Source organism: Eumetopias jubatus, unplaced genomic scaffold (genome assembly GCF_037043125.1).
Source record: "Eumetopias jubatus isolate StellerSeaLion01/CBP00866 unplaced genomic scaffold, mEumJub1_p1.0 scaffold_8, whole genome shotgun sequence".
Taxonomy (NCBI): domain Eukaryota; kingdom Metazoa; phylum Chordata; class Mammalia; order Carnivora; family Otariidae; genus Eumetopias; species Eumetopias jubatus.
In genome coordinates, this window is record NW_028274814.1 from 53586584 (window position 1) to 53596761 (window position 10178).

Genomic DNA, 10178 nt, shown 5'->3' on the forward strand with positions numbered 1-10178 from the left:
AAATTTCAAGTCTGGTTAATAAGGTGGGATATAATGGTATTTGTTAAATAATTCTGTATATATAAATGTGGAAACTATTTTGGAAGTAGTGCTAATGAGTTCATTTTTTATCTTGTTGAGTTTGAGCATTTTGTAGGAAAATCAGAGAGCTGTGTAGCAATTTGAGAATATCCAGCTTAACAAAGTACATATGGACTATGGAAGTTGACTCTTTCCATTAGCATGGAATACCTTGTATCTTCTCTTTGTAACTCAAAAATGCTGCTTTGGTGAATGACACAGCTGGACAATATACAATGTGAACATTCATAATTGTTGTTCTATTGAGTTTCTTTAGAATTTGAAGAGACCAAAGACACAGGGTTACAAAAGTTCTTTTCATGATGTCATGTAACAGCAAGAATGATTAGCTATTTTAGTCCAGTCCTATTAATTTAAGCTATAAGCATTTTCTCATTGTCTTTGATATATGTATATATTTTGAATGGTACTTAAGAATTTACTTTTTTGTTATAAGACAAAAAAAAACCTAGGTCTAACATTTTTTTAAAAAGACACTCTATATTGGCTTATTGATACTCTAAATACTTTTAGACCTCATATTTCAGATCAGTGATTTACATCATAGTATCAGGAAGATTAGAGAATATTAATATGACATTACTTAACATAAATAAATGGGTGAACTAGAGAGTGATTTGATCCCAGCTATGAATGACCTCAGTTATCAGTGAGAACTCTTAGCAGTTCTGTTCCTTGACTTACTTTTGGAAGGTGGCTCCTCAAATAGTAAGTAATTGGTTTATATGGATATAGTAGATATACTATTTATATAAGGGCTTCTGATAAAGTGTGACTATTAAGATGATTTCATTTAAAATTGAAAGGAAACTGAAAATGGGAAAGACTGCAGGTAAAATTGGATATTTTGGGACAAAACACAAGGATTGTGTTTCAGTAGTGAGCTGGTAGCTCGTCTGCAGTCATCATGCAAAGCAAAGAGTTATTATAGCTTGTGATTATTTTTATTTACAGACAAATCAAACTAATGAGATGAGGTTTAAATTTGCTCTACTTCTTTGTTTCCATCTGACTATCATTTCCTTTCAAGATTAAATAAGAAATTTATTGAACTGTAACATCAAATACTTATTAGTAAATTACTGGGTATTATATATTTATATTTATATTTATATATTTATACATATATTACCTAAATCTGCCACCAAAGCCTCTAGTAACTTTGTATAACTCTGCACCATTAATTTCTTCAGAGTGACATTCTGATGTGAGCTGAACAGATGGAATTGCAGGATTGTTCTAGCAAATTTATCATAAAAAATGCATCCGACACCTGTGTAATTTGCCTAATCATTTTCCTAATAAGCTCCCACCATTAATTATGCACGATTTCCACAATGCAATCAAGATAAAAGTAAATCTGATGACTTAATACCCTTCAAAATAATTGGTTCACCCAACACAAGGCCTCCTTTGCTTTCCATAGCCATTTTAGTTAATTAGAAAAAGGGTGCACCCTGTTGGAGTCAGCAGAACCGAGGCTGATCGCTTGGTGGGAGGTAGACCTGCTGGGTTTTTGGGCAGGAGTCAAGGATATTAACTCGTGAAAGAATAGAAGAGAATTTTGCCCCTTCCTCTTCTTTTCTTTCCTTTACAATCCACACCCCCCCAACCCTGCAACTTCCCTGTCTCCCCCCACCCACCCCAGTAGCAAACAGATGCGATTAGTGTTCTTCAGCCATCAGAAAACTGACTGCAGGACTCTGCGGGTCTAATGAGAATCAACTTTTCCGAGGCTGCTGTCTTGCAGTGCAGTCCACCTGTCACATCATTAGGTGCAGCATGTGCCTTGAATTCACTTTGCTAAATGAGATTTACAGGCCCCAGTGAAACCCATCCTGCAGCATCCCTGCTTCAATTAGCTAAAGATTAATTGTCTGAGAAAGGGAATGAAAGTTTTACTTCAACTGACCTGAAAAAAAAAGGTAAAAAAAAAAAATGTATGGTACAGGTATCCCACATAGGCCCCAGGCAGTGTGGAAAACGTGATAATTTAAAGGTGCTGCAAATTTCCTACACTTCGCCTGGATGGATGAAATTAACTAGCACTAAAAGCTGTCAAATTAAAGGTTGACTTCCAGATATTAGCACCTTAAATGTCACCGAATATTTCTTTCTTTTTTTTCTTCTTTTTCTTTCTTTTTTCTTTCTTTCTTTCTTTTTTTTCTTGGCAAACATTTGTATCAGCACACCTGCACATGCACACAAACATTTTCTTACTGCTGTTCTTGCTAACTGCTTGCTCGTGCCCAGACTGGAGTTACTTGCTATAAATCTTTGATGTAACCATGGCTACAAAACAACTGGCAATTACAAAATTTCCTCCATTTTAATGTTACACTAATTATATTTGAATATGTTTTAATGTAGATGAAGAGTTGGAGGTGAGAAAAGCTTCTGAAGAAGGGCAGAAAGGAGGATCTCTGCTCCCATCTGTCACACATTCCCTGTGCTACTCAGACACACATAACCTGCAAGTGGAGGTATATCACCCAGAGCTAGAATTTCTTAATTTGTAAGTCTTCATGCAAATTATTGAATTTAAAAACTTTAACATTATGGGGAATGGTCTAAAGTAATTAGAAAATTGAAATGATTTTTAGCATTTTGGGATATGTAATGTTTTAGTAGGATTTGGGTAGAAAATATGAAAACCAATTTTTGGCTAAAATTTATTTTTGACCAACAAATAAGAAAAAACTTAACATTGCCAATTTTTAACATAGTATGGCAGTGGCAAATTCACCTGACTAGAATGCAGATGAAATAGAGTCATGAGGGGAGAGTGAACATCCTCCACATGTGGGGGCAGAGGTTATCAGGGGTGCTTTTATTCTTCAGTTCTCTTTTAGCATGTCTCAACTAATCACAACTCGTTTGTTCCAATTTAAATTTGTAGGCCATAGCATGTAGTTTTAATTAATAAAATTTCACAAAATACAAACATACCTGGGAAAAATCTTTAGCAAACAGCACAGAAATAAGATAATACTAAATATTTAAGCACAATGAGAAAATAGAACTGACATGCCTGTATTTTGAATGTGAGTTCCCTGTCACCACGTTAAGAATTAGGAACAGAAATAAGAAGAAAAAATGATGATTGAATCAAATCCAAAAAATTCCTGAATGATTTTGTTTTCATAAATAACATAGTCTATTGGAAATTTGCATTTGAATCCACTAGTTTTACTAATGGCTCTCACTCAGTGTGTATTTTACTATGAGTTATTGACTAATAATACTATGAAACATGATACTTGAAAGTCATCTAAAAGATTGTTTCTTTTTTTAAACTATACTTCCATTTGTTTTATAACATATATTTTTGTAGTTCAGTTATGAATATGTATTTGTAAATATATGTAATTTATATATAAATAGGCAATTATAAATTTAATTTTTAAATTTAAATAGAATTCTTTTCCTTAATAGGATACTTATCCAGCAAGTTCAGAGAATCTTATTCTAGGATTCAGGTCCTCATTTATAAAATTAGAAAAATGCTGGAAAATTACGTAGCTACTTTGGGATATAAACTCATGGCCATGAGTTTTTCTGTGCCTCTGGATCTTTGACAGTTCAAGGTTCTCCCTGTCTTAAACCCAATCGGTAAGACAGTCAAAGAGGAGGAGACAGAAAATACTTCTCAGAGCAAAAACCTTTTCAGGTTCTTTTTTCATATTGATAGAATTATGAGCTCTATTCTTAAAAGAATTCTATGCAAAAGGGTGCTTCATACTGGTTACCTTTTTAAAATTTTCTTAAAAGCTATATGTATGTTTGTTAGTCTAGCCATTAGAATTGTGATTCTTTTTCCCTAAATGTCCACATTTACATGATAATATCCAACCTGCATCAAACATTACATTTCAGACTCTGTTTTAAAAACTTTTACAAGTATTACTTCATTTTATCCTTACCACAGTCCTCTAAATTGTGTTATTTTGCCCCTTTTTTACTGATGAATAAAACTGAGTTACAGATAGTAAACACCTTGCTCAATGACACCCCAGTAAAAGCAATACTAGGATTCAAACCACATTCTATGGACCTACACTCCACTTTGGCATGATAAAACTCGCATCTCTTAAGTTTTAAGATTTATTTATTTATTTTAGAGAGAGAGACAGAGAGAGAGTGGAGGGGAAGGGCAGAGGGAGAGAGAATCCTCAAGCAGACTCCCTGCTGAGCATGGAACCTGACACAGGGGCTCGATCTCAGGACCCTGAGATCACGACCTGAGCCACCCAGGTGCCCCTAAAAATCGCATCTCTTAAGTTTTGTTTAAAATTATTACCTTGCTTGTTCCCATGGGGATTTGAAAAAGTGATGAAACTAAAATGATTTCTGTTTCATGGATCTGTGTTTAAACCAATGAATGTATATGACCATGTACATGTGTTCGGGCACGTTTGTCTGTGTGTGTGTGTGTGTGTGTGTGTGTGTGGTGGGTGAGTGAGGAGGCTAAGGTACTAATGTGAGAATTACCATATAGATAGTTTGATATTTAATTGAATCCTGGGTACCATCACTTCCATGTTTAGGATGTCACATCTGTGGTTATGAGACCTTATGAGTTTTACTTACCACTGCTTAGGTTTGGTTCCTGCTTGTGCCTTTAACATATATTTCAGGATAATATACACAGATACAATCTTGTAAAAGATGATCAAAAACAAGATGAAGAACTATAAAATCTTACTGAAAAGCACAAAAAAGAATTCTGAATATTTTAAAGATGTCAGTTCTTCATTAGACTATATATTGAAAACAATTCTGATTAAAAACTTAGTAGAGATTATTTGGGTCTTGGCAGAATAATTCTAGAGTACATCTGGAAAATTAGCTTAATGAGGCCAGCCATTAGCATTTTGAAAAAAAAAAGTAAAAATGAAAGATATTCCCTACTAGATAATAAATCATACAAAGCTGTAATAATATGAAGAAAGTATTAATTACAAGGAATTGAAATAAAGATCAAAAGAACAAAATAGAAATTCCAGAAGCAGAAAAGCACATGTATAAAATTATACAGATAAAGAAAATACCATTGCTAAAAAGAGAACCACAGGCTCCTAATGGAGTCACTTGTGCTAGACCCACAAAACTAGGTTTCTTGTTTGTTTGTTTTGTTTTTAAGATTTATTTATTGAGATGCCTGGGTGGCTCAGTCAGTTAAGCATCTACCTTTGGCTCATATCATGATCCCCAGGTCCTGGGATTGAGGCCTGCGTTGGGCTCCTTGCTCAGTGGGGAGCCTGCTTCTCCCTCTGCCTGTTGCCCCCGCATGTGCTCTCTCTCTCTCTGACAAATAAATAAATAAAATCTTTTAAAATAATAAAAAATAAAAAATAAGATTTATTTATTTATTGAGAGAGATGGGGGAGGGGGCAGAGGGAGAGAATCTTTCAAGCAGACTCCCCATTGAGTGAGGAGCCCAACCCGGGGCTCAATCCCACAATCCATGAGATCATGACCTGAGTGGAAACCAAGAGTTGGTCGCCCAACTGACTGAGCCACGAGGCATCCCTCAAGTAGGGTTTAATAACTAATTGCAGTTTGAACCTTCCTCAGGAATGTAATCTTAATTGGTCAGTCTGAAATTTCCAGGTCAGCAGCAGTGAGGTAATCCACCTAAGTCCCCCAAAGGGGGATGACCTTATCCAAAATAATTCTCATTTTTGTTTATGACTTCCTTGTCCCGAGTTAAAAACCTTTCCCTTCCTCTAGCCCTGTGGAGCTCCTCTCTATTTGCTAGGTGGGGTGCTGCCCAATTCATGAATCATTTAATAGAGCCAATTTGATCTTTAAATTTACTCACTTGAAATTTTGTTGTTTAGCATTATCAAAATTCATCAGGGAATAGAAATATAAATCAATACACAGTGACCTGACAGTTAATTAGTGACAATTTTATATTTATACTAAAATAGATTTCATATTATTTGAGTAATTCAGTATGTTAGACATAACTTAAAGTGCAAGAATTGATTTTGTCCCAAGAAGACGTTTTAAGTGTAAAAATAAAGAGATAGCACAGGAAAAAAAAAAGATGAATGTAACTGCACAAAGGCTAAATCTCCAATGTATCACCAAATATAATAAAATTGAAAACCAGAATTAGTCTGGAATTAAATTTTTTAAAATTGAAATGATGGAGAAATATTAGAGTTATAAACAAATTTGAAAACAAATAACTGTAAAAGGAAAACTGTTGCTAAAGGACATAAATAGACAATTCACAACAAATAAAACATTAGTTAAAGATGTAAAATCATGTGAAACATAAAAGTTAAAATATTGCAACACATTATCTTTCACCTTCAAATGGAATTTAAAGAAAGTATTAATGCCAAAAGACAATCAAGGGCATGTAAAATAAGTCTTATAAACAATGTTTACTGTAATAAAAATGTATACATTTTTAAACAAAACTAAGCAACAGAAATTAAAGTTTTAATAATGTTCATACCCTTGGGGCACCTGGGTGGCTCAGTTGGTTAAGCATCTGCCTTCAGCTCTGGTCGTGATCCCAGGGTCCTGGGATAGAGCCCCACATTGGGCTCCCTGCTCAGAGGGGAGACTGCTTCTCTCTCTTCCTCTGCCCTTCCCCCCCTGCTCGTGCTCTCTTGCTATCTCTCTCTCTCAAATAAATAAATAAAATCTTCAAAAAGAATGTTTATACCCTTCTACTATACTCAACAGTCTTGCTTCAATCATACTATCATAATAAACTAACCAGTGCCTTTTGAAAGACAGAAAATAATCTAAATGGTCAACAAAATAAAGAATTGTTAAATAAATATTCGTCAATTTAAAAATTAAATTTTGAATATGTAATGCACAAGGAATGCTCAGAATTGGTATCATAAAACCAGTATAAGAAACCACAAAACATCTAAAATAAACTATGGAGAAGTCTGCATGTATGTAATATAGACAAAAAGGTTTAACAGTATAGTTTAAGGTTAAGAACTAAGATTTGCAAACTTTCTAGGTTTGGAATCTACCCTTACCACTTTATATGTTTTTGGAAGTTTATTTGTATCCTAGTTTTCTAATCTAAAAAATAGATAATCATCTGTACCTTATAGTTTTATTGAACTTAGAATAGATTAACTATGTGATGTGTTTAGCACAGGGCCAGGCACTAAGCAAGGGTGTAATAAATGTAACCTACTCTATTATCTTAAATGGTGGGATGATATTATGAGTATTTTCTCCCTTTTAAATGCACACTAGATATTTTTACAAGAAAATTTTGACAAGCTTATTTTTTTAAGTTTTAACTGAAAGAAGTTGTATATTGGCTACTCTAAAGTAAAAATAGTAGTATAATCGGGAAATAATATGCATAGATGAAAATACTTTCTCTTTTTTATTTAGCCCTTTTTCCATTAACTGTAAATCTTTTATATAGGATTATCTTCATTCATTTATTCATTACACAAATAATTACTTAATATACTAAGTACCAGGCAATAGTCTAAGTTGTGAGAACATGTCAATGAACGAATTGTTTCTCTTTCTTTACACAGCTTATATTCTGTTGAGAACAAAGAATTAAAAAAAAAACCAGAAACACAGATCTATATCGTATGCCAATCAGTGCTAAAGAGAGAAAAAAGAAGTGGAAAATAATTTTTTACAATAATTGAAGAGATGGTTTTTAAGGAGAGACCCAATCATACATTTTATTCACACCAAACTCATTAAATCAAGAAAATAAGAACTACCCAACTCTCCAAAGTTTATAGTCAATTCTGTAAAGCAAATAGTTAGTGTAATGGTATAGTAAAAGGTTACTATGGAATTTAAAAGAGATCATAATTGCAGTATATTTCTGAGTATGCAAATACTAAATATTTTACTAGATTTAAATGTAATTTCAAGTATAGTTTCTATAAACTTATTAAATCAAAATTTAAATGTAGTATATTCTCTTTTTTGTGTAACTTTATCTAGATTATTAATGTATCACACATATAATAGCAACAACAACCAATAATATTTACTGAATACATATTATCACCTAAGATATGCTAAGCAGTCCTTATGGAAATACTAAGAGGCTGTTGCCGCTATTATCCCTACTTTATAGAAGAGGAAACAAACAGATAAAACATTTTTTTCCCCAAACTACCAGTTTGTAAGTGATGCAGTTGTGATTAGGACCAGGTCTGTCAGATATCAAAATCAGTTACTTAATCTGTGGGCTGTTACTGCTTTGGGTTTGGACATCTGAATGCATATGAGATATTTCCATTTTAACTAAATCCTTCCCTAATTATTTTGTTTTAGTTTCAAAAATTCAAACATTTAATTAGTCATTTGAAAAAAAAATCTTAGTAGATTTGGGTAAAATACAATAATTAAGTGGTTCATTGGCTTTAAATGTGCATAGGGTTTGAAATAATTCAAGTGTTAGTTCATCCAACCTAATGCATAACTTTTAGGAAGAATTCCAGAGGTTCCAGCTTTCTATTTTTTTTTGAAGATTTTACTTATTTATTTTTTTGAGAGAGAGATAGAGTGCAGTGTGTGTCCACCCATGAGCTGGGAGAGGGGGAGGGTCTTCAGCACACTCCAGGCTGAGCACAGAGCCAATCGTGGGGCTCAGTCCTATGATTCCAAGATCATGACCCAAGCCAAAACCTAGCGTCAGAGGCCCAACTGACTGAGCTACCCAGGAGGGTGGAGGTTCTAGCTTTTTTAAAGGGACAGAAAGTTGATAAGTTCTATGGAGTAATATATTAGTGCATAATATAGTATGTACTAACATGTCCTAGGATTTTTATACAGATTAAGCAGATTATATAACAGGAGGTAAATAAACCAAATAAATATGTCTTAAAAAGACATATTTAACTTTTTACCATAATATAGATTCACTCCAACTTGAAGTATCTCAGAATAGGGGCTCCTGGATGGCTCAGTCAGTTAATGGTCTGCCTTCAACTCAGGTCATGATCGAGAGTCCTGGGATTAAGCCCCACATTGGGCTCCCTGCTCAGTGGGGAATCTGCTTCTCCCTCTGCCCCTCACTCCACTCATGTACCCTCTCTCTCTCTCAAATAAATAAATAAAATCTTAAAAAAAGTATCTCAGAATAATTTTAATAGTTTCATAGTAACAACAAATAAAAATACTTATTAATTAACTTTTCACTGTATGTTAGTAGCTATACTTCTCATGATTGGCATGCATTTTTTCAAGTTCACAAGAACTTCATGAAGTAAGTAGAATTTATCAATATGCAGACCAAGGCACTGAAAACTTAAATAATATGGCCAACTCCTCCCAACTGTTTAACCTGAAGTCAGACTTTGAACTCATACCTAGTAATGATAAAACTTCTAGAATGAAATCCAGTTCTAGAGATGCAGCATCATTATCCAAATAATTTTAACTATGTCATATTTACTTTTTTAATGCAATAGTTTTCATACAAAATTTCATAGAAATTGAAAAGGAAAAGACTAACTCCAAGCACACTCCAAATTATACTAATCCCTGAATAGCCAGATCTTAGGCTTTGGGCTAAGGGTGAACATATGAGTATGTTTATGGGAGTGTGGGATGTCTGTGAATAGTAATGGAAAATTATAGAAAATCATTCATTTAATCATACTTTTTTTTTACAGTAATTAATGTATAAAATAACTGACTTTGGTTGTTTGGATAACCATCTGTCACAAGTGTTAGAAACCACTTACTATTTTGGTATAAATTGGATTATAGTAGGCCAAATAGCATGACAATATTTTGCAGCAATATTTAGTGTGGAACTTTTTGTTCCTGTAGACTTTTATTGTGGGTTTTTTTTTTTTTTTGGAAAGAAGTTCAGACAATCGGATAATCTCTTTTTATCTCTCTTTATTGAAGTGTATAATTTTTGCCCCTGCCACCTACCTAATTCTAACTCCTATCTCTGCAACAGACATAAATGTATATGGTAAGTAGATATGTGATGTGTCAGTGAGTATTAGATCCTATGAATAGATTTTTAGTTCCAAAAAGTACCATCCAAATCACCCCTGATGAGTTTGACTTTGCTGTAATTTGGTTTTGCAAAATGACTAAATCACCAAATG